This window comes from Tamandua tetradactyla, chromosome 8 (genome assembly GCF_023851605.1).
Source record: "Tamandua tetradactyla isolate mTamTet1 chromosome 8, mTamTet1.pri, whole genome shotgun sequence".
NCBI classification, from domain to species: Eukaryota; Metazoa; Chordata; class Mammalia; order Pilosa; family Myrmecophagidae; genus Tamandua; species Tamandua tetradactyla.
In genome coordinates this window covers 91,022,923-91,048,666 of record NC_135334.1, presented here as the reverse complement: position 1 = coordinate 91,048,666, position 25,744 = coordinate 91,022,923, and the positions used below count along the sequence as shown (strand labels likewise).

The 25,744-nt window shown below is 41.4% G+C and overlaps 1 long non-coding RNA gene across 1 annotated transcript; it reads left to right on the top strand.

Moving 5' to 3' along the window:
* The first annotated feature begins 12,327 nt into the window (after positions 1 to 12,327).
* On the top strand, positions 12,328 to 19,797 carry LOC143643674 (uncharacterized). Its single transcript, XR_013156319.1, has 3 exons — positions 12,328 to 12,527; positions 19,043 to 19,103; positions 19,715 to 19,797. It is a non-coding gene; the product is annotated as an uncharacterized LOC143643674 (long non-coding RNA).
* Positions 19,798 to 25,744: the final 5,947 nt, after the last annotated feature.

Below are 25,744 nucleotides of genomic sequence, written 5' to 3'. Positions count from 1 at the left end.
TTACCCAACTCAGACTGGCTTGGAAGAATAAGCTGTCGCCCCTGCTTTAGTTTCTGAGGTAGGACATCACCTCCTCTGGAATTGTGACTTCGATCTGAGCCTGACATGACCTCTCCCTTCAGTGTACCCTCTCCATCCCTTATTCTGCCATCTCTTAGGGCAGCCCTGCCAAAAAGCGCTGACTGTGGGGCGGCACTCCTGGTCCCAAATCCCAGCTGCTCCACTCACTCCAGTTCTTCTGACCTGGGGTAAGCTACTTAGCACCTTTGTACTTCATTTTCCTCACCTTTACAATGGTAATAATAATAGTACCTTTTATATAATCATAAGGATGAAATGAGCAAATATGTGCAAAGGACTTACAAAAGTGCCTGGCACACAGTAAGCGCTATATAAGCATTTGGGGTTATTATAAGTAGCAGCAGTATCTGTGTGCCTTGCACAAGACTTCCATTTGACTGAGTTCCATAAATGTGAAAAATCATTTGTGATTCAACTGTGAATCTACAGCTTCTTTACACAGAAAGAGGCAGTAGCACTTATCCATCCATCCATTCATTCATTCATTCAACAAATATTTATTCTATTTTGTCCCAAGCACTGTGCTCTAGGGTTACTAAAGTATAAATGAATGGCAATGTCCCTTCCCTCAAGGAGCTTATGTTATCCAGAAAAGACAAAAATAAAACAAAGTAATAAATGGATAAATGGTTACAGCTTGTGATAAGTATTAGGGAGAGAATAACTGGGAGATGTGCAAGAATAATGGATGAGAGGGGTAGAGAGAACTTCTGTAGGTAGCCAGGGAACGTCTCTCTTCAGAAGGTCTCCAAAGAGGTGATAATTAAATTGGAACTTGAAAGATGAAAAAGAGAAAGTTGGTAGTTGCCTGGGGCCTGGGAGTTTAGGGAGAGAATTGACAACAAGGGAGCAGGAAGAAGCTTCTCAAGGCGATGGAAATGGTCTGCATCTTGATTGTTGTAGAGGTTAAATAAGAGTATGTATATATTTATCAAAACTTGTCAAACTGTACTCTTAAAATAACTGAATTTTGTTTTTCCAAAATTGTATTTCAGTATAGTTTAGTAAACTTAAAAAAAAGAAGAGAAAAGAAACAAACGGTAGCCAAGTGAAAAATTCAAGGAAGATAATTCTAGAAATAGGTAATTGCCCATGCGAAGGCCCTGAAGCTGGAAAGATTTTGGTATATCCAAGGATAGCTTGTGTGTTTGAAGCATGGTAAGGAGGAGGGAAAATAGCCAGAGATGAGGCAGTGCCATGACATCCGGGCCCTTATGAGGTTAGAATTTTATTCTATGTGTATTAAACAGAAAGTGATTTGCTATAAAAAAAATCCTGAGCGTTTTCTTCTGACTTTCCTAGCTATGTCATTTTACAAGTCATTGTACTATTCTGAACATTAAGTTGTTGTATGTTTGTTTGTGTGATCTGTAAAATAGGCATAATAATGATATGCAAGAAGCCCATCAAAGAGCAGTCCATGCATCCTGACCCCTGGGGATATGTGCACATATTTGGTGGGGGGTGGGGGGGAGGCACTCAAACACTGCTAATTGAACTAAGATAATACAGACACACAGAGAGCAGAGCTCTATGGCTTTTTGAATAGCGATTGATGGGGTAGGGGGGTGGAGATGGGGAAATTAGGGTGTTGGTTCCTTTAGTGTGTCCTCACCTCTCCTACCCAATGCTGTTTTCCTCTCTTTTTCCTTTGCCTCACAGCATGTGTCACAATTTATAATTATGTATGTAAATTCTCTACCAGTTAATTCAATGTCTGACTCTCTGCAGAGTTGAGCCAATGTAATAAGAGCCAAGGTCCATGAGGAAGTGACCACATCTGGTCTGTGAACTCCTGCACCCCAGTGTCTAGCACTGTGCCTGGCATATAGGAGACAGTCAATAAATAATTATTGAATGAATGAATGCGATCGTCCTTTTATCCAAAGGCGATTAACTCTCTGTTGGGTCCTTTCTGATTCTTCCCAAAGAATCCATTCCTTACCTTTACCCATAGAGAGCCCATCTTCCAAGCCCTCATTAGGATCTTTCCATCATCCTCATCCTAGACTCAGATCACTCCCCACCCCACACTCAGTTTTGTTTTGTTTTTAACAAGCATCTGCAACACGCGTTAAGCTGAATAGTACTGATAACTATACCTAATTTCTCGTTGCTTTTGCCCGTTGCCCTTATAAATTACTTTCATCTCAGTTTGATCCCCTGGAGGAGTCAGGGTAGTACTGAACACTGTTTCCATTTTCCATGTGAGGACTCAGACCGTTGAGTAGCTGGATTAACTCACTAGTCATAGCTAGTGATAGCAGGGACAGCAGAGTCCCAGCTCCTACAGCTCTGCAGCATGTGATCTTCCCCCTTCCATGCTACTCTTCTGGATTGTTCTATGTGCGACACAGTCATCCCATCATGACCTGGGGCCTGGTGGTCCATGATAAGCATGTTGAGGATGGTTCTCCTCAACCATGGAGAGCAGATGATAAAGACTCTCAGAAACACTATTCTGAGAGTGGAGTAAGCATCTACTCCACTTCTAAGTGTAGCTGTTAGGGCAAATGGAGGCCATTTCAATATAAACACATATATAGCCCCTGGGTAAGGGCTCTGGAGCCAGATCTTGCATATTGGCCCTCCTACCTTCTAGCTCTGTGACCTTGGACAATTTACTTAAGGTTTCTGTGCCTCAGGTTACCCATCTATAAAGTAGGGTAATAACAATGCCTATCTCATGAAGTTGTTGTGAGGATTAAATGAATTAATATGTGTAAAATGCTTAGAACAGTGCCTGTCACAAAGGAAGTGCTCAATTAATAATAACCTTTTTTTCTCTTTCATTTCTTCCCCTGTCTTCCTTTTTCCTTCCTTCTTTTCCTTTTTCCCTCTTTCCCTTCCTTCCCTTTTCTTTCTCTCTTGTTTTTTTTTCATTTCTTTTTGTCCTTTTTTCTTCCTTTGTTACTCTCTTGTTTGTTCATATTTAAATTTTATTTTTTTCTCTTGTTTTCTGAATTGCTTTTTTAAGTTGCTAAAACATATTCTGTAAAATGAGTTTGCTGAACAACTGGAATTCATTGGCTCATGGGTTCAGAGGCTAGAAGGCTTGCTTATTTCTGGGGTCAATATCTTCTGGCTAGCTGGCCATCTTTGGGGTTCTTTGGCTTTTCTGTCACATGGCAACACGCTTGGCGGTATCTTCGCTTAACTTCCAGCTTCTGGCTGCTTCTGTGGCTTCTTTTTCCATGTCCAATTCCCTTTGCTTATAAGAACTTCAGTCAGATTGGATCAAGGCCCACCCTCATTCAGTTAGGGCACACCTTAATTATTAACATCTCCAAAGGTCCTATTTGCAAATGGGTTCACACCCACAGGACCAGGAGTTGGGACCTGAACATGCCTTTTGTGGGGGACATGAGTCAATCCCCCCCACACTCTAGCTCTTATTCACTCTCCGTAAACTACTACTCTTCTCTGAATGTAACTTACTTCACTATAATGCCTATACAAAGCGGGTATTTTCTGAATCAATAAATAAATAACTAAGGAAAAATTAAAAAGGAAAGATAGCTGGTGTGCATGTGAGGAAGGGAAGGATGGCATGAAGTGAGGGTGGAGCAAAACAAGATAGTCTGCTGCTTTTATTGTTTGTTTTGATCTTAATGTAGTAAGAGCCAAGAAACCTAACATGGAGCCCAACACTTCCACTCCCATCTGTGTCATCTTGGTCAAGTTGAACAACCTCTCTGGGCCTCCATTTCTGCATCTATAAGACAGGAATGTTGAAATAGATTATCTCTAGTGATTTTTCCATCTTGGACTCTGTGAGACTACAATTTCATCCCTAGCATTTTTGAATGAAATTGGGTGGGGGTGGGGAGAGGTCAACTACATGTCCTGATGGATCCTATTCACCTATAGTACCCATGTGAAGCTTTGCAGCTAAGTGCTTGTTTCAGAATCGCACCTGTGCTACGAGCTCTCTCCTGCTCTGCCTCTTAATAGGGATAGGACTTTGAACATCTCCAAACTTCAAATTCTTTCTTGTGAACAATGGCATTAAATTAAATAATATATATATAAGATGCTTAGCACAGTAATTGACACATAGTAAGTGTTCATTAAATTGTTCCTGCTGGCCTGATGGGTATATGAGTGTGTGGATGATCACAGTCTTTTACAGGAACCACTCAAAGCCTAAATGATCATGAGCTTCCCATTAGCTGGAATGTTGACCATTTTTCAACATGCATTCATTAAGTATCCACTAGGTGTTAGAACTTGAACCAAGTGATGGGGTACAGAAATGGGTGAACCATGAGTTCTGCCTTCGAGGTTCAAAAGGAGGATATGCTTTATTGAGATCCTAATATATTTAGCTACATTCACCCCTTTAAACCTCACAGCAGCCCCTCAGTTAGGCTTTGTTTGAGCTATGGACATGAGTTAAACAGGGCTGGAACCTGGGGGACAGAGGTCCAGGATTCACAGGACTCAACCTGGGCCACACCCAGCTCTGCCCCCTACTCAGGGCTCCTTTAAGCTGCAGTCAGCAAATATTCATGAGTACTCAATGTGGGTGCAGTGTTGACTCTCCCAGCAGCCCTCCAGGATGAGGAAAAAATATGGCTCCCCCTCCCCCATGATTGCTCTCATCCCTCCCTTCTGGCTTCCTGCCTTTTCTCTCCTCTTCTGTCGGGAAAGGCTTGGGCATAAATAATCTGTACCTGAGCGTGAATGTGTATTGAAGACTGCCTCCCCTTTCCAGCAGAAGATTCGCTTTTGCATCGTGAATGAACTCTCACGTCCTTTGGACCGAAACTGCCTCGCTAAAACCCAGAGGCCTCACCCAACATGTGAGCTTTCCCGCAGCCTGACTGCCTGCCCCTCGCCCACCCACTTCAGACAGCCTGACCACCATTGCCCGCCTCTGCTTCCAGCCAGGACGCCCTGGACAGCCTGTACACACGCTCATACTTCCTATCTCCAGGGGTCTACTGACACTGCTCCCTCTGCTGGAATAGCCTTCACATGGCCCAAAGCTGCCTCTTCCTTACCCCCAGTTCAGACATCACCTTCTTTCAAGAAGGCCTCCCTGATCTCACAGCTGTAAATAATTTTCTCTCAGAGACACTATTAATGCAGCACTTCACTTTATTGTGTATCTGAATTAATCCAGAGAGTTTTTTTAAAAAAATGCAGTAGGTCTGGGATGGGGCCTGGAGTGAGCATTGCTGCCGTGCTCCCCGCTGTGAGGATGTTTTACATGTTGAGTAGCAAGTGATCCCCAAGCCTGGCTGTGTATCTAAAGCACTCGACTAGCTTTTTAAAATTCTGTATCCTGAGGCCAGAGGCTGACACAGGTTTCGGGGTGGGGAGTGGGGGGCATTGTACGGGGTGGCTGAGCTCACTTCTTATAGAAGGCCCTTCAAAGAAAATGAACAATTATGAATATGAAAATATGCAAACCTCCTCCCAGGGCCTTGGAAGGGCCTGTGTTCATGAAGGGGCCTGAAGAATAAGCTTCGTTAGCTTCCTGGTAAGTCCACCTTGGCCTGGGGCCCCTGATAGACTCTTAGGAAGGTGGGCCCTGAAAATACACGTGTGTTTTGTTTTGTTTTAAAAATGTTTCCCAGGTGACTCTTAGTAGCCAGTTTCTATACCCACCTCCACCTTTGAGAACTGTTGTCCAGAAGTATTTTATCTCTTCCTGCCTGTCCGCTCACTTCCTTCTATTCCTGCAATCAAATAAGGATGAACAAAGTGTGGGCTCTTCCCTTCAAAGAGTTCATGGTCTCCTAAGCTCTTGGCCTCTCAGAGCTCCACAAATGATCATTTCAGGGCTGTCTGTCCAGGTGCTATGGGGGCGAGAGGAGGGAACAAAACTCAGCAAGATAAAAGGACAGGCTGGAGGTCTCCCCCAGGGGCTGGTGCTGAGCTGGGGCTTGTAGAGTTAGTGGGGCTTGTCCAAGCTCAGGAAATATACTGTATGAAGTCAGGGAGACCTGAAAGAACAGGTTCTCTTTAGGAACTAATGGATGAGCTCCACATGGCAGAAGAGGAGGGCTTGTGGTGAGGACAGAGGTTGGGGTTGTGAAAGATGCATCTGGAGAGGTGGCCAAGGTCATGAGCACTGGGCTTCACTGGAAGGGAAGGGAGAGCAGTGGAAGCTTTGGGAGCCGGAGTGACATGATGAGGTCCGTGTTTCACATGTGCATGCATCACTTTCAACCTTCAACTCTATTTAGTCCTTTCTATGTTGTTTCTCACTACTGTGCTTTTAAATAATCACTGTATGTCAGTGAGTGTGGTAAACATTTTAATCTCATTTGATCCTTCGGCCAACTTTGAAGACATATAAAATGATCTCTGCTATACAGACAGATAAACTGAAAATCAGAAAACTTAAAGGACTTGTCCAAGGTAAGAGAAAAGAAATAGAAAAGCCTGAGACCCAGGGACCAGCTCAGTGCCAGATACACAGCAGGGACTAAAAATATTTGGAAATTTAGTAGATGAATTCTCAGTGAAAAGACCTTCCCTTCTTAAGGCACTTTTGCAAAGCACGTTTTAAAAATTTGAGGGATATGAGATCTTTCTGTTTTTCTGGAAATCTCAGATCCTTCACTCCTCCTGGGAGAGGGATATCTTTCTCATATTTTGTTTTTTCTTGTATTTTCCATGTATTGCTACAACATCCTTTTCCCTCAGCCAGACTCCTTCTGCACATTCTCAGCCACAGTTAGAGAAAATGTACAGTGGTAGGACACACCATGGGACTTTCTGAAGATGGCCTCCTGGTGATTTTAAGGATTTTATTTATAGGTATGACAGATGAATTTTAATAGAGTTTTACACCCCCTCCATTCAATTCTATTTCACTCATTTCATTCCATGAAGAAATCTTTTTTAATATTTAAAATATTTAGAAAGTGCCTACTATTGCCACTGTGAGACAAGAGATAGAGAGAGTGAGAACCCCCAGAAGCTAAAGCTCTTGGAAACAAAGAATTTGAACCTGATATAGACCCTTGATTTTAGTTCTTTTCCGGGAACACATTCCAATCTGCAGCAAACTCTGGTCCCTTCTTCATGATTCAAATCTCTACCCACTTCCTCCAGCAATGTCCACCTCATACGCTATTCTCATTATCAAAAATGTTGACGATCAAAAAAAAAAAGTTGATGATCATGACATTTCATAGAGCACATGGTGGTACCTTTGTGTTTATCATTTTCAGATGATCTCACAACAGCACAAGGAGAAGAGCAGAAGGAGAAGTTCAGAGAGGTTTATCACCTTGCTCTGGGCCACACAGCTAGGAAGTTATGGTGCTGGGACCAGAACCTGGTTGTCTAATACTTTCTGGACACAATTCCAATATGACATTACTGATGGTCACAAATCTGGCAGGTAATCAACATCCCCTTAATGACACTGGAGTTTTTCTGTTATCTGCTCATATAGGTTATTTTCTCTTCCCAAATAAACAATTTATAGAGAGGAAATCTAGCTTATTATTTCATTTTACACACTTGAGTGCTCTCTCTCTCCTATGTGCCAAATATTGTGAGATACTATTATGGGAGGTACTAGGGATACAATTATGGATAAATTACATATATATAGCTTTTGCCTTCTGTGGGTATACAGTCTAATGGAAAAATAATACTTTATGACTTTTTGAAATTTTACTAAATGTTAAATTTTGTGTTCTCCATTTTACAGATAAGTACATTAAGATACCAGGATGCAGAGCTGGGGATTCCCACAAATTCCCTGAATCTCATTCAACCCAGAGCTGAACCAACAATATAATCTAGCAGAGAAGAGCATGGCTCTCCAAGTCAGACAGTGAAGTCAGATTCACATCTCAGCTCAGTCAGTTGCTTGTGTGTGACCTCAGGCAAGTTATCCACCTTTGAGTCTCAGTTGTGGCATCTGAAAGTAAAGATAATAGCAACCAGCCCCTGGTTGTGTTATGTGGATCCACCGATTAAATGAATGCAAGTCTCTTAAATAAACACCTAATGCAGAGCCAGAGATCAATAAACAGTAGCTGTTGTCACTATTCATTAGTAGGAAGTGGCAGACGCAGCACAATCGAGGCTGTGTTTGTGCGCATGATGGTTTAGTGGCCTCTTCCTCCCTCTAAGTTTCTGAAAGTAAAAAGTGTAATGCTCTCCCTGCCTGGCTCTCCCAATCACCAGGAGCAGAGACTTCTCACTTGGGCAGCCACCAGGTCCATTTCTGAGGCCAGTGGATAGTGACAGCCTCTTGCTGGAAACAAGGACAGGAGAAGTGTCAGGGTGCCGAAGTTGCCCACAGTCTTGGGAGCCCTGCCAAGCCCTCGTGCCCGCTTGAGCAACTGGGGGAGCAGGAAGACTGTGGCATAAACACACGTTTGCTTTCATTTGGCTTAGCTGACTGTGTGTTTTGTTAAACAAATTTAGGTTTGGAAAAGATTATTTTTGGTACACTGCTGCATAATTAGATGAATTTTCATGAGTTTATTCTTGAAATAAAACTTTGAAATTGTCCATGTTTTACTGTTTTTTAATCATCTGCAGATACTGTTTTTTGAGACTTAGCATGAAAAAAAAAAACCTTGTTACATATCAGTTTAATTTAGATTCAAATAAAATAATTTTTTGAATTTGCAGCAACAACAAGTCTGCGAAAGTGGTTGTAACTGGTGCTGAGTTGTTTGAGGATCAAGATAATTACAGTATAAAGGATAAGAGAGAATATAATATCCTGGCATCCAGTGCCTATTCAGCTAATCCCCAGCCCTTGACAGATGTTCAAACACAGTATTTTTAAAAGCTGACTTTTAAAAAAACGGGGCGATTCATTTATTAGATATAAACAACATGATAAGAAATTCAAAGTCTGAAGTCCACGTCATCCCTGTCCATGCCGAGAAAAGCATGAGAGACAAGGCAAAAAGTCAAATGAGCATCGCTCTAATGAGTGCCTAAGGCGGGGCAAGCCCCCACTTTGCCAGGAGTGCAGGTCCCATCTCTCCTAGTCCCCAAGAAGCAGAGCCCTTAAGGCAGCTTGGATGATGCCGTCAGCCTGCACAGGAGGGCAGCCCCTCTCTGGCGGCTTTCAAGGCCAGACTGCACCAGGACAGTTTGGTCAGCTTTGAACAACAACACCATCATATTAGGTGGCCCAAGTAGATGGTCAAGAGGATGGCGAGGTAAGGAGCAGGGTGTCTGTTGGCTCCAGGATCTCCCTGTCCCTGGCTTCTACCACTGCTGCACTCACTCATTCCACAAACATTCTACTGAGCCTGAGTATCTGTTGGGTATCAAGACCGCCTCCTAGCCACTAAGATTCAGAGATGAACAAGACCCTATCCAATCCTGCCTCCCAAATCTCACTGTATCAAGAAGGAGATGCCATACGCATAGACAACAGCAACCACAGTCATTATTATTATTGAGCTTTGTCTATATGCTTCATTCTCAGTGTTCTTCCTATTCCCACAATAGCCTTATGGAAGTGGGTACCATTGTTATACCCATTTCACAGATGAGGAAACTATGGCACAGGATGAATAACTATGTGAGTCATCATTTCTGACTGTAGAAGGTACATAGAGAAGGAGCCAGGAAAGGTTCCGTGGAGAAGGTAGGATTTGGGTCCTGAAGGACAGATGGGGTTTGCAAATGTGGACATGGTGGAGAAGGGCATTTAATGCAGAGAGAAGAGTGCAGGGAGAACAGCAAAAGGATTATCTGGTAAACTAAGACACCAAGCTGCAAAGTTGATATAAAATCGCTGTTTTTAACTTTTTATTTATTTAAGGCCCTAGCGTAGGCTGGTACTTTTCCCTTATGTGCCAAATCTTTTTCCTAGGGTCTTTGGAACTGCTTCTGCAATAATGGTGGCTCCAAGATGGCCAAGTGCTTTGGAGAGAAAGTCTTCCTTGCTGGAAACTTCTTCCAAACCCTCCTCTCCAATCCTGTGCTCCTGAAGACACAGGCCTGGGACCTGGGAATAGCTGCCTTCAACATCAGGGGGTGCTAGTGAACTGGCGCTGGGGCTGAGGACAGTGCTGGGGGTTATTTGGAGTGTGGGCACTTTTAAAAGCAGGCCACCTATTCTTCCTGTTTCTTGGGTTTTGTCTGATGTTTCAATTACATATTTTATTCTGCTACCTCTAATCTCTTTACAGCTTTGACTTAAAAATTGCATTGCTGGCATATTACTGTTTTCTCTTTTTTGGGGGGGGAGGGTGCGTGGTCCAGGAATCAAACCTGGGTCTCCCACGTGACAGGTGAGCATTCTACCACTGAACCACCTGTGCACCCCTTCCTATTACTTTTTTTTCTTTTGCATGGGCAGGCACTGGGAATCGAACCCAGGTCTCTGGCATGGCAAGCAAGAAAGAATTCTGCCTGCTGAGAGCCAACGTGGCCTGCCCCCTTCCTATTCCTTTTTTTGGGGGGGGTGCATGGTCCAGGAATCAAACCTAGGTTTCCTGCCTGAAAGGCGCCTATTACTTTTCAATTGTTGAAAACGATCCACTTTTGGAGAATATGCTGTCCTTGGTTCACGAAGGCCATCCTTCCAGGAGTAGCCATATCCATGGCAAAAGAGAAGAGCTTCCACTCACGCGTGTTCCCTGCTTGGGATGGCTGGGGTCTGACATGCCTCAGAGCTCTAATGGTTGGCTGTCATGGCCTCAGAGCGAAGGAGAAGAGGGTGAGCTGCTGGTTACGGCTTGCATTCTGAGAGTTTGCCAGGGCAAGAATTACTTGAGCACTTCTGGGGACCAGATGTCAGCCACTTGTAAAAGGCAGCCTGTGTGGGGATGCTTTAGGTCTTGCCCAAGAGGGCCATCTGGAGGGGCTGTGAGGGCACATGGCATGGAGAGAGGATTAACTCCTCCATCTCACACAGCATACTCTGGGCAGCACCTCAAGCGAGCAGAGGTCTCCACTCCGGTCTCAGTTGCACAGTCTTTTGGCAGGTTCTGGAAATACACCACACTTCCAAAGATCAGCTCTTGGAAAGACTGTCTTAGTCCTGGCTTAAGCTGTGTTTGGAGACAAGTCTGGCTGATGGGTGCTGTGCAGAGCTGTATTCCTGAGCATTCGACTTCCCACGAGGTGTCCTGTGCTTGGGATGTCAATGTCACTCATGTGTTCTGGGCCCGACCAATGCTTATCCTTCTTACCACTTGTTAGACATTTCATTAAGGATAAAGGATGAATCACGGACAGACTGGAAGGAAACAAATACGTGAATCGTGGAAGGGAGAAGGAAGGAAGGAAAGAGATAAAAACAGAGTGAAAGAACAACTCAGACACTTATTGGTTGGGGATAACTTTGAACAAATGTTTTTACTTCTCTGAAGCTTCGTTCTCCCCTTTGAAAAAAGAGTCATTGCACTAGGAGTAAAGAGATGTTTGGGGCATGAAACCAATGTGCTTATAGAATGTGCTCATTTATTGTTAGACTAGATTAGAATGAATTAGACATTGATTGGAATGAATCTAATCTAATTTTTTAATCTTGATACAGGGACTGATTCCACTTTCCTGTGTGACATGCTTCACGGTGTGTATCAGAATCCCTGGAAGCAGTAGAAAAATTCTGATATCCTCATCCACATACAATCAGAACAATAGCTTCACATCATTTTGTTAAAAAAGGCTGTCCAGTCTGTGCTTGACCATCTCCAGTAAACAGGTTACATGCTGCTCTTTGAGGCATTCTAATCCATGGTTACACAGTTCTCATGGTTGACCAGTTGCTTCATACATTGAGATGAAATTTTCTTTCTGCCTAATTGGACAAGGAAACTGAGATTTCTTGGGCTGGGTTTCAGCTATTCTCCACTTAGAATGGAAAAGTATTGATTCACAGAATGTCAGCACTTAAAGGGACTTAAAGACCCCTATCCTGGGGCCATAATTCCATATTGAGGGAAGCTATTTGCAAGATACAATCTTTCAGTTGGTCAGAAGGAAAAGAATTTGATTATTCAAACTAGGTAGGCTGATGGACTGAATGATTTCTCCTTGGAAATTCACTTTGGCCTTATGTGTACAAGGTGTCTATTTCAGAAATATTTCTTCCAGAACAGGTTCCATAGTGCTTGTGGTAGATTGTTGTGGCAACGGCTCCTGATTGATTCACATTCCCCTTGGCAAGTTCCCCCTCTACTTGTTCTGGGTTTGGCTATGTGACTTGCTTTGGCCATTGTGACACAAGCAGAAACTTGAAAAGTGCTAATATACTGGGAAATTTCCTTTCTCATTTCTCTTGGAACCCCTGCTTGCTACCATGTAATTGAGCCATGTCTTTTCTATTGGCATGGTTGCCCCTGTCACCCCAGCCGATAGCCAGCTAATCCCCAGAAGCAGAGTCACCGACTGGAAGCTGCTTGCAGATGTATGAGTATACCCAACTGTGATAAGCAGAAGAATTGCCCAACAAAGCACAGCCCAAGGTGGAAACCCTCAGAGTCATCAGATAGGTAAATGGTTGTTGTTTTAGGCCACTAAGTTTTGGGGTGGTTTATTTGTTAAATAAAATTGCATGGGTCATTCCTCTCATTAGCCTATTGGTCAAGCCAGAACAACCTTGGAATTGAGCAGGCCACTGGTTACAAAGTTTAAAGCTCATAAGAGAAGAGTTCTTTTTCTTGCACTTTCACTCTTCAAGAAGCAAAAATACACAGGCAAGGGGTGGGGTGGGGGGCAAGGGTAGTTCAGTGGTTGAATTCTTGCCTGCCATGTGGAGACCCGGGTTTGATTCCCAGCCCATGCACTTCCCAAACAAACAAGCAAAAAATTCAACATATGGTGCTGCAATACAGGATACTCACATGGAAATAGAATGAAATGTGACTCTGCCATACCGCATACAAAAAAAAAAAATACAACTTCCGGAGAAGATGGTGGCTTAGTAAGACATGCGGGTCTTAGTTCCTCCTCCAGAACAGGTACTAGAGAAGTAGAAACGATACAGAACAGTTCCCGGAGCCACGACAGAGACCAAGAAGACAGCGTACCCCATTCTGGAAAGGCTGACTGGCTGGGAGAACCCGCTCTGGTGAGATCGCCGAGGGGCGCGGGTTTCCCTGGGTCGGGGCGGCAGATGGCCGGAGTCCCTCCCTCCCTCCTTCCCGGGCCGGCTGGGAGAATTGGACAGGCGGTCCCCTCAAGCCGCGGCGGCTGGCGCCCCCCACCACATGCAGCCCCCCGGACCAGCTGGGAGAATTGGATCGGAGATCCCCAAGCCGCGGAGAATGGTGACCGGGGTCCCTTCCAAACATGTGGCTTCTTGGCCCGGCTGGGAACGGTGGATAGACACTCCCCCAAGCTGCGGCGGCTGGCACCCCCTGCCACGCTTGGCGCCCCGGGCCGGCTGGGAAATTTGGACAGGCGCTCCCCCAAGCCGCGGAGGCCAGCGACCCTCCCCGTGCGCGTATCCCCGGGCCAGCTGGGAGATTCGGATTGGCACTCCCCCAAGCCGCTTCGGCTGGCGACCCCCCCCCCCTACAGCGAGAGTTTTCCAAAGTTAAAGGAGCCACAGCATCTTTTACTGGTGGGACCCGCAGACAGATGAGCGCCAAGTGCCACCTACTGGGCAGGATGAGAAAAACAGAGCCCAGAGATTTCACAGAAAAATCTTTCAACCTGCGGGGTCTTACACCCAGGAAAATCTGAATAATGCCCAGACGCCAGCAGAAGATAATGGATCACGCTCAGAAAATTGAAAATATGGCCCAGTCAAAGGAACAAACCAATAGTTCAAATGAGATACAGGAGCTGAGACAACTAATGCTGAATATACGAACAGAAATGGAAAACCTCTTCAAAACCAAATCGATAAATTGAGGGAGGACATGAAGAAGACATGGGCTGAACAAAAAGAAGAAATAGAAAAACTGAAAAAACAAATCACAGAACTTATGGGAGTGAAGAACAAAGTAGAAAAGCTGGAAAAAACAATGGATACCTACAATGGTAGATTTAAAGAGACAGAAGCTAGAATTAGTGAATTGGAGGATGGAACATCTGAATTCCAAAAAGGAACAGAAACTATAGGGAAAAGAATGGAAAAATTTGAACAGGGGATCAGGGAACTGAATGACAATATGAAGCGCACAAATATACGTGTTGTGGGTGTCCCAGAAGGAGAAGAGAAGGGAAAAGGAGGAGAAAAACTAATGGAAGAAATTATCACTGAAAATTTCCCAACTCTTATGAAAGACCTAAAATTACAGATCCAAGAAGTGCAGCGCACCCCAAAGAGAATAGACCCAAATAGGCGTTCTCCAAGACACTTACTAGTTAGAATGTCAGAGCTCAAAGAGAAAGAGAGGATCTTGAAAGCAGCAAGAGAAAAACAATCCATCACATACAAGGGAAACCCAATAAGACTATGTGTAGATTTCTCAGCAGAAACCATGGAAGCTAGAAGACAGTGGGATGATATATTTAAATTACTAAAAGAGAAAAACTGCCAACCAAGACTCCTATATCCAGCAAAATTGTCCTTCAGAAATGAGGGAGAAATTAAAACATTTTCAGACAAAAAGTCACTGAGAGAATTTGTGACCAAGAGACCAGCTCTGCAAGAAATACTAAAGGGAGCACTAGAGTCAGATATGAAAAGACAGAAGAGAGAGGTATGGAGAAGAGTGTAGAAAGAAGGAAAATCAGATATGATATATATAATACAAAAGGCAAAATGGTAGAGGAAAATATTATCCAAACAGTAATAACACTAAATGCTAATGGACTGAATTCCCCAATCAAAAGACATAGACTGGCAGAATGGATTAAAAAACAGGATCCTTCAATATGCTTAAACTCATTGTAGACCCAAAGATAAACATAGATTGAATGTGAAAGGTTGGGAAAAGATATTTCGTGCAAATAACAACCAGAAAAGAGCAGGAGTAGCTATACTAATATCCAGCAAACTAGACTTCAAATGTGAAACAGTTAAAAGAGACGAAGAAGGATACTATCTACTAATAAAAGGAACAATTCAACAAGAAGACATAACAATCATAAATATTTACGCACCAAATCAGAATGCCCCAAAATACGTGAGGAATACACTACAAATACTGAAAAGGGAAATAGACACATCTACCATAATAGTTGGAGACTTAATTCCCCACTCTCATCAATGGACAGAACATCTAGACAGAGAATCAATAAAGAAACAGAGAATTTGAATATTACAATAAATTAGCTAGACTTAACAGACATTTATAGGACATTACACTCCACAACAGCAGGATGCACCTTTTTCTCAAGTGCTCATGGATCATTCTCAAAGATAGACCATATGCTGGGTCACAAAGCAAGTCTCAACAAATTTAAAAACATTGAAATCATATACAACACTTTCTCAGATCATAAAGGAATGAAGTTGGAAATCAATAATAGGCAGAGTGCCAGAAAATTCACAAATACGTGGAGGCTCACCAACATACTCTTAAACAACTAGTGGGTCAAGGAAGAAATTACAAGAGAAATTAGTAAATATCTCGAGGTGAATGAAAATGAAAACACAACATATCAAAACCTATGGGACGCAGCAAAAGCAATGCTAAGAGGGAAATTTATTGCCCCAAATGCCTATATCAAAAAAGAAGAAAGGGCAAAAATTCAGGAATTAACTGTCCACTTGGAAGAACTGGAGAAAGACCAGCAAACTAACCCCAAAGCAAGCAAAAGGAAAGAAATAACAAAGATTAGAGCAGAAATAAATGAAATTGAGAAAATGAAAACAATAGAGAAAATCAATAAGACCAGAAGTTGGTTCTATGAGAAAATCAATAAGATTGATGGGCCCTTAGCAAGATTGACAAAAAGAAGAAGAGAGAGGATGCAAATAAATAAGATCAGAAATGGAAGAGGAGACATAACCACTGACCTCACAGAAATAAAGGAGGTAATAACAGGATACTATGAACAACTTTACGCTAATAAATACAACAATGTAGATGAAATGGACGGGTTCTTGGAAAGACATGAACAACCAAATTTGACTCAAGAAGAAATAGATGACCTCAACAAACCAATCACAAGTAAAGAAATTGAATCAGTCATTCAAAAGCTTCCTAAAAAGAAAAGTCCAGGACCAGACAGTTTCACATGTGAATTTTATCAAACATTCCAGAAAGAATTAGTACCAACTCTCCTCAAACTCTTCAAAAAAATCGAAGTGGAGGGAAAGCTACCTAATTCATTCTATGAAGCCAACATCACCCTCATACCAAAACCAGGCAAAGATATTACAAAAAAAGAAAACTACAGACCAATCTCTCTAATGAATATAGAGGCAAAAATCCTCAACAAAATTCTAGCAAATCGTATCCAACAACACATTAAAAGAATTATACATCATGACCAAGTAGGATTCATCCCAGGTATGCAAGGATGGTTCAACATAAGAAAATCAATTAATGTAATACACCATATCAACAAATCAAAGCAGAAAAATCACATGATCATCTCAATTGATGCAGAGAAGGCATTTGACAATATACAACATCCTTTCCTGTTGAAAACACTTCAAAAGATAGGAATACAAGGGAACTTCCTTAAAATGATAAAGGGAATATATGAAAAACCCACAGCTAATATCATCCTCAATGGGGAAAAATTGAAAACTTTCCCCCTAAGATCAGGAACAAGACAAAGATGTCCATTATCACCACTATTATTCAACATCGTGTTGGAGGTTCTAGCCAGAGCAATTAGACAAGAAAAAGAAATACAAGGCATCAAAATTGGAAAGGAAGAAGTAAAACTATCACTGTTTGCAGACGATATGATACTATACGTCGAAAACCCAGAAAAATCCACAACAAAACTACTAGAGCTAATAAATGAGTACAGCAAAGTAGCAGGTTACAAGATCAACATTCAAAAATCTGTGGCATTTCTATACACTAGTAATGAACAAGCTGAGGGGGAAATCAAGAAATGAATCCCATTTACAATTGCAACTAAAAGAATAAAATACCTAGGAATAAATTTAACTAAAGAGACAAAAAACCTATACAAAGAAAACTACCAAAAACTGTTAAAAGAAATCACAGAAGACCTAAATAGATGGAAGGGCATACCATGTTCATGGATTGGAAGACTAAATATAGTTAAGATGTCAATCCTACCTAAATTGATTTACAGATTGAATGCAATACCAATCAAAATCCCAACAACTTACTTTTCAGAAATAGAAAAACCAATAAGCAAATTTATCTGGAAGGGCAGGGTGCCCCGAATTGCTAAAAGTATCTTGAGGAAAAAAAACGAAGCTGGAGGTCTCACGCTGCCGGACTTTAAGGCATATTATGAAGCCACAGTGGTCAAAACAGCATGGTATTGGCATAAAGATAGACATATCGACCAATGGAATCGAATAGAGTGCTCAGATATAGACCCTCTCATCTATGGACATTTGATCTTTGATAAGGCAGTCAAGCCAACTCACCTGGGACAGAACAGTCTCTTCAATAAATGGTGCCTAGAGAACTGGATATCCATATGCAAAAGAATGAAAGAAGACCCGTATCTCACACCCTATACAAAAGTTAACTCAAAATGGATCAAAGATCTAAACATTAGGTCTAAGACCATAAAACAGTTAGAGGAAAATGTAGGGAGATATCTTATGAAACTTACAATTGGAGGCGGTTTTATGGACCTTAAACCTAAAGCAAGAGCACTGAAGAAAGAAAGAAAGAAATGGGAGCTCCTCAAAATTAAACACTTTTGTGCATCAAAGAACTTCATCAAGAAAGTAAAAAGACAGCCTACACAATGGGAGACAATATTTGGAAACGACATATCAGATAAAGGTCTAGTATCCAGAATTTATAAAGAGATTGTCCAACTCAACAACAAAAAGACAGCCAACCCAATTACAAAATGGGAAAAAGACTTGAACAGACACCTCTCAGAAGAGGAAATACAAATGGCCAAAAGGCACATGAAGAGATGCTCAATGTCCCTGGCCATTAGAGAAATGCAAATCAAAACCACAATGAGATATCATCTCACACCCACCAGAATGGCCATTATCAACAAAACAGAAAATGACAAGTGCTGGAGAGGATGCGGAGAAAGAGGCACACTTATCCACTGTTGGTGGGAATGTCAAATGGTGCAACCACTGTGGAAGGCAGTTTGGCGATTCCTCAAAAAGCTGAATATAGAATTGCCATACGACCCAGCAATACCATTGCTGGGTATCTACTCAAAGGACTTAAGGGCAAAGACACAAACGGACATTTGCACACCAATGTTTATAGCAGCAATATTTACAATTGCAAAGAGATGGAAACAGCCAAAATGTCCATCAACAGACGAGTGGCTAAACAAACTGTGGTATATACATACAATGGAATAGTATGCAGCTTTAAGACAGAATAAACTTATGAAGCATGTAATAACATGGATGGACCTAGAGAACATTATGCTGAGTGAGTCTAGCCAAAAACTAAAGGACAAATACTGTATGGTCCCACTGATGTGAACCGACATTCGAGAATAAACTTGGAATATGTCATTGGTAACAGAGACCAACGGGACTTAGAAACAGGGTAAGATAATGGGTAATTGGAGCTGAAGGGATACAGACTATGCAACAGGACTAGATACAAAAACTCAAAAATGGACAGCACAATAATACCTAATTGTAAAGTAATCATGTTAAAACACTGAATGAAGCTGCATCTGAGCTATAGGTTTTTGTTTGTCTGTTTGTTTGTTTGTTTGTGTCTTTTTTTTACTATTATTATTGTTTTTATTTTTTTCTCTATATTAACATTCTATATCTTTTTCTGTTGTTTTGCTAGTTCTTTTCCTAAATCGATGCAAATGTACTAAGAAATGATGATCATGCATCTATGTGATGATGTTAAGAATTACTGATTGCATATGTAGAATGGAATGATTTCTAAATGTTGTGTTAATTTCTTTTTTTTTCTTTAATTAATAATAAAAAAAAATACATAAGCAATGCACATTATGACGTCCTGAGAGCTTATCAAAGATCATGGAAACAGCCAGCCACCGGGGTAAGTAAAAAAAAGGAATGATTTAGACCCAATTACCCTGGTTCTCAAACTTAACCTTTCAGTGGGAACCCACTAGACATTTCATCAGGGTCTCCTATGAGGTCTTTCTCTATGCCAGGCGTCTATCATTTTCTTGGAAACCTGCTTTACTAACACCAAATGAGAGTGGGAACCACCATAGATGGGGTTGATGTAAAAAGACGAGTGGAGGGGGGGATTTATGCCAGACCGTGCGCTAATAATGATAATCACATTTATTGATCATTAATTATGTGCCAAGCATTCTTCTAACCTGTGCATGTATTATCTGATTAAGCCCTTACTACATTTAACCACAAGGTAATATTACTACCTCCATTTTGCAAATATTTAATTAACTTGGTCCAAGTAAATGGAAAAGCAAGGATTCAAATTCCCCAGGGCTTTGGGGTCAGTGATGCTCAGCACTGCGTTGAATTTCCTCTTGGTCTGGTATAAGGTTAGGAGACCAGCTCAGGCAGGCTTCCAAAATCCAGGTGGTAAGGAAATGTGCAAGATTAATTTACAGATGCTGGAGCCAATGCTTGGTGCTCTAAGATTTATTTTAAAAATCTCCTCTGTATCTGCTGCAGACTGCTACCCAGAAACTGGAAAGAAGAACACAGCGGCCAGTCCCGGACCCTAGACCCACAAAAAATTAAAGCATATTTCAGTGTATTTTTGTCACCGTGGTAGTGATTGTACTAGGTCACCTCCACAGGTGTAGCTCACACATTCCTTACCACCATGCTGAGATGTCAGCACGATTATCCCCATTTTATGGATGCCAATTAACAGCAAGTCCCAATCGACAGAATTCTGGATAAACCATATTTTACCATAATTGGGTACTTTTCCAGGGCCGCAAAATAATTTGCTCTCTTTAGCTGGGTAAACATTTCTCCTCCAATTTTGTTTGCTTCATTCATTTGCTTAGCAAACTCTTTTCCACGGAGGCAAAATCCTGTTAAGAGAAAGCTCCAGGGATATCCAAATTGTTTTATTGAAAAAAAATTCTGCTATAATGAAGATGTGACTGCAACTCTTGTTCTCAGCTTAAGGGATCTGGAGGTGCAAACAGGTTAAACACCCTCGACGCAGTGTCCCGACTCCAGCTGGATGCGTGGGCCCTCTGACATCTGTGATTTACTGTACAGAGTCTCTAGCCCCACCCACAGAGCATCTCCCTCATTTTCTTGTTGCCCTTCAATTTCTGTTGGTTTTGTTCAGATGTTTTTAATGAGTTTGTCCTGCGGCAGCCGGGGAATGGCTAACAAGTCTTCTGGGCCCTTAAAAACCCATTAGAATGTTATTTCTTACAAAGTGAAAAACTAACCCCATGCCAGATGCAAATAGGGCTCAAGCTATCAGAAATAAAGTTTGATTCAGAAGGAAAATTCCACTGAGACATGAAAGTTCCTTAGCTTGAGAAAGTAGTCTTTGATGTCTCGTCCGACTCAGCAGCCTAATATGATTATGATGGAACATGAGTGCTGGAGAAGTTGGCCTGTGTTCAAATTCACTCCCTGTTACTTACCAGCTTAGGGAAAGCAGCTTAACTTCTCTGTGTCTGTTACCTCATCTGAAAAACCTGGGAATAAAATGAATACTGACTTCATAGAGCTACCTGGAGATTTCAAGCTACTGGAGGGTTTTACAGTTGTTTTGGTGTCCCAGCTGCTAAAACAAATAACACACAATGGGTTGGCTTAACAAAAGCAATTTATTGGCTCAAGGTTTCAGAGGCTAAAAGGCTTACTTTCTGGTGGGCTGAATATCTTTTGCAGGCCAGCAAGCTTTGGGACTCATTGGCTTTTGCATACATGGCAATGCACGCGACTGTGTCTTCTTTCTCTTCTAGGTTTCTGTTGGCTTGCAGTTTCTGGTTGTCCCTCCCCACCATGGCTTCACTCTCTGTGGCTTTTTTAATAAGGCCTCGGGTAATAAGATTAAGACCCACCATGATTTAGCTGGGTCACACTTGAAGAAGTAACCTCATGAAAAGGTCCTATTTACAATGGGTTCACACCCACTGGAATGGATTAAGATTAAGAACATGTTTTTCTGGGGTACATAACTCCATGCCACCACAAAGGTGTAGCAGTTGGTATCACATTCAGCTGTAATAACAGAGAACCCAAAATACTGACTTAAATTAGTAAGGATTTATTTCTCTCTCATATAAAAGTTGAAGATTTCCAATCTAGTGTTGGCAAGGAAGCTCCATAGTTGGCAGGGACCCAGGCTTCTAGCTTTCTGCTCTGCCATCTTTAGCACCAATTTCCATCTTCAAGATCAGCCCCATGTTTCAAAACGGCTGCCAGAGCACCAATCATCAGTCTGTATTCTAGACAAGAAGCAAAAAGAAAGATGAAGGGGGGAGAAAAAAAATCACATCTCCCAGATGAGTCAGTATCATTTTAGGAGATTTCCTAGAAATTTCAATAAAAAAACTTCTTCTGAGGTCTTTTGGGCCTTCCTAGTAGCAAAGGAAACTGAAAAATGTTGATCTATAGTTAAGTACATAGCTACTTAGAATAAAAAAAAATGGAATTTTGTAAGTCGAGATGGGGAGAATGGAATTGTGCATTCAAATTATTTTTTAAAGTGGTTAAAATGGTGCCTGTTTTATGCTTAACTTTGAATAAACATGAACTGTGAACATGGTGTGTAAAGTGGAAGGCAGCCTGTGTGGCAGATTGAAGACAGACTTCAAAGTCCAGAGGATTCCTTATGGAAAAGTTTTCTTCTGAGCGTCAGCACTCTTGGGTGTACAATGCAGTAGCAAGTATTGACCTTTTGGGATTTCTAGGAGAATAAAGTGGAAATGACTATTTCAATGGCCTAGCTCATAGTAGATGTTCAGTAAATGAGGGTTCCCCTCTCTCCACTCCACCCCACTAATGTTAGGCTTCTTTAGCACAAAACAAGTATCAGAGGCATAATGACTGCATGGCAGGGCCCTGGGAAGTGGTCAGCAACCTCTCAGAAAAACAAAGCCATTCTTCGCCCCCAGGCTGCCTGCTCTCTCCCCACAAAGTGCTAAAGTGAGTGAAGCCAACCCTGTAATCAAACAATACCAGATACTTTAATTATAGTTTTTTGCCATGATCTGAATCACTGTTTTCATGTGCATTGCTGTGAATTAATCTCATAACAGTGGTGTTAATTCCTTGATGCATAAAGGAGTGTTTTAGTTACTGAGGTATTCCACAGAGAAGGGAAGGGAGTTCACATTTAATTAAGCTCCTACTCTCTGCCAGGAGCCGTACTAAGTGCTTTGTAAACTCCATCTCGTTTTTCTCTCACAATAACTCTGTTTGGTAGCTATTATCATCCTCATTTTTTTCAAGTCAGGGCACAGAGATGCAGAGATGTTAAGTAATGTGCCCAATGGCACACAGTTTAAACAAGTCCTAGAGCTGGGATTTGAACCCACATTTGCCTGATTCCAAACCTCCTGCTCTCACCACCCTATCGTGCTTGTGTCACTGCTTTTCCAGGCCCCCAAACCAACTAGTCTTTAGAAATTGGTTTATTGAAGGAGTCAGTAGAAAAAAGAAAAAAAGACAAAGCTTGGATTCCTGTTTCTGAATCCTACTTCTGCCCTTCCAGCTCTGGGACCTCTGGTGAGGCATTGTGCCCCTGGAACCACATATCTTTGTCTGTAAACATTGGCAGTGAGGGTTGAATGCAGTGATCAGATAGCTCCTTCGCAACTCTGAGAGTCTATTATTGTAGAGTGCACTGAAACACCCTCATAGTTACATGTTCCAACACACCTACTATGGGTTCAATCTCACTATGGGGAAAATAAAGGATAAATAAGATGTAGTGCCTATCTTAGAAAAATTAAGCTGAACTTGGGAGGAATGGCATCAGACTTTATCTAAATGTATAGAGGCACTTTAGATGAATGCTCTAAAAATTTGATCTATATTAATAGATAATGTCAGAGGGTAATAAGTTTCCTGTCACTGGAAGAGGTGTATACATTGAGGCTGGATTCCATATGATAATGAATGTTACTACAATATTGAGAAGTTGGGAGAGCAGGTGATTATCTAAGATTCTTTTCAATTCAGTGAGTCTTGAGTTCAACAACACACACACACACGCACAGATACGCACACACCTCTAACACATGGTCATTAGAAAGGAATTCAAAATATACAGACATGTTCAAAGAGAAAGTTCCCACCCCATCCTCCCCTCCCCCAATTCTATTGCCTAGCTATAGAATTTTGTATTTTCTTCAAATTTTTTTGAAGATATTTTCTTAGCAACAATGTGTCCTGAAATTTGCTTCAATTCCTCATGAATATTCCTACATGGTGGTTCACAGATGATCAACTTTATTCTTTTTTCAGCTGCATGGTGCTCCAAAAATGATGGGACACAGTTCATTACTATACATGTATTTTATGCATTCAATCCTTGTCTGCTGCTTCCTCCATCTTACATTGACTTCCGCTAAAGACTTTTCTATCATTATTGACTCAGATTAATTTTTTAAGCTACTTCTGTTTTTTTGTTTTGTTTTTTTTCTTTTTTCAATCCACACAAAGCTTTGAGAATATACGCGGTCAAATGTCAGTACTTTCTCTTTTAACTTCTGGATTTTATTTGTTGCTTCATAAAAACTTTATTACCCTATCTTATTTAGCTATATTCACAATAAAGCCATGTAGCAATCCACTCAAAAACATAGTGGCTTACAAGAGTAATCACTGTTTCTCACTCTTGTGCCCATGGGTTGATCGAGCATAGGTTGATCTAAGCTGGACTTGGCTGGGCTAGGCTCAAGCTACAGCTTGAATTCTTTCTACTCCAGGTGTCTGTCCTCCTACTTGGATCTGTGGGCTAACTGGGGCTGTTCTGTTTACGGAGATGGCAGAAGTACAAAATACTAACCATGCAGGCATTTCAAGCCCTTGCTTATTTTACGTCTGCTAACATACTATTGGCAAAGCAAGTTGCACAGCCCAGCCTAACATAATGGGATGGAAAAGCATATTTAGATCACACTGTGAGGTGTTTTTATGTGTGTGTGTGAATATCACATGCCCAAGATTTTAAAAAATTATCTCACCCACCAGAATGGCCATTATCAACAAAACAGAAAATGACAAGTGCTGGAGAGGATGCGGAGAAAGAGGCACACTTATCCACTGTTGGTGGGAATGTCAAATGGTGCAACCACTGTGGAAGGCAGTTTGGCGGTTCCTCAAAAAGCTGAATATAGAACTGCCATACGACCCAGCAATACCATTGCTGGGTATCTACCCAAATGACTTAAGGGCAAAGACACAAACGGACATTTGCACACCAATGTTTTTTAGCAGCATTATTTACAATTGCGAAGAGATGGAAACAGCCAAAATGTCCATCAACAGAAAAATGGCTAAATAAACTGTGGTATATACATACGATGGAATATTATGCAGCTTTAAGACAAGATAAACTTATGAAGTATGTAATAACATGGATGGACCTAGAGAATATTATGCTGAATGAGTCCAGCCAAAAACTAAAGGACAAATACTGTATGGTCCCACTGATGTGAACCGACATTCGAGAATAAACTTGAAATATGTCATTGGTAACAGAGTCCAGCAGGAGTTAGAAACAGGGTAAGATAATGGGTAATTGGAGCGGAAGGGATACAGACAGTGCAACAGGACTAGATACAAAAACTCAAAAATGGACAGCTCAATAATACCTAATTGCAAAGTAATCATGTTAAAACACTGAATGAAGCTGCATCTGAGCTATAGGGTTTTTTTTTTTTGTTTGTTTTTTACTATTATTACTACTTTTATTTCTTTTCTCTATATTAACATTTTATATCTTTTTCTGTTGTGTTGCTAGTTCCTCTAAACTGATGCAAATGTACTAAGAAACGATGATCATGCATGTATGTGATGATGTTAAGAATTCCTAAGTGCATATGTAGAACGGTATGATTTCTAAATGTTGTGTTAATTTCTTTTTTTTTTTTTTCTTTCTTTCCGTTAATAAAAAAAAAATTATCTCATATATTTCTTTCAGTAGTTTTATAATTTTGTTCAGGTCTTTCTTTATTCATTTTTAGTGTGTCTGTGTGTGTGTGCATGCATCTGTGAATTAGAAATCTAACATAAAACAAGGGTGTGAACCTAAGGTGTGGTGTCAGGAGGTGGCCAAGTGTGCTATAAGATGGGGAATGATGACTATGGAAGATGAATGACCCATCAGAGCTCCACTTTCTCAACTGTAAAGCTGATGTTCTGGGTGGAGGGGTTTATTTAGAAGTTCATCTCAGTTAGAGAGCTCATCACAGAATATATGATGTGGGTCTAGGGATAGGAGAGTTTGTCAAATGGAGAGGCCTATAGGAGATTGGCATTAAGGTTTTGGGTGATGGTGTATAAACTTGCCCGGGTTTAGCCCCATCAAAATACAACAATATTTTCAGAAAGTCTATAGAAGGCAGTGCAATGGGACCAGGGGTAATTTCAGGTTCAAAAACTGAATACATAAGAGCAATAAAGAGATTGCCAGATTGCGGTCTTTTTATTTTATTTGCCCTGGAATGGGTAACAATCCACTCTACCTTCCCTCCAAACCCTCACCCTCAGGAA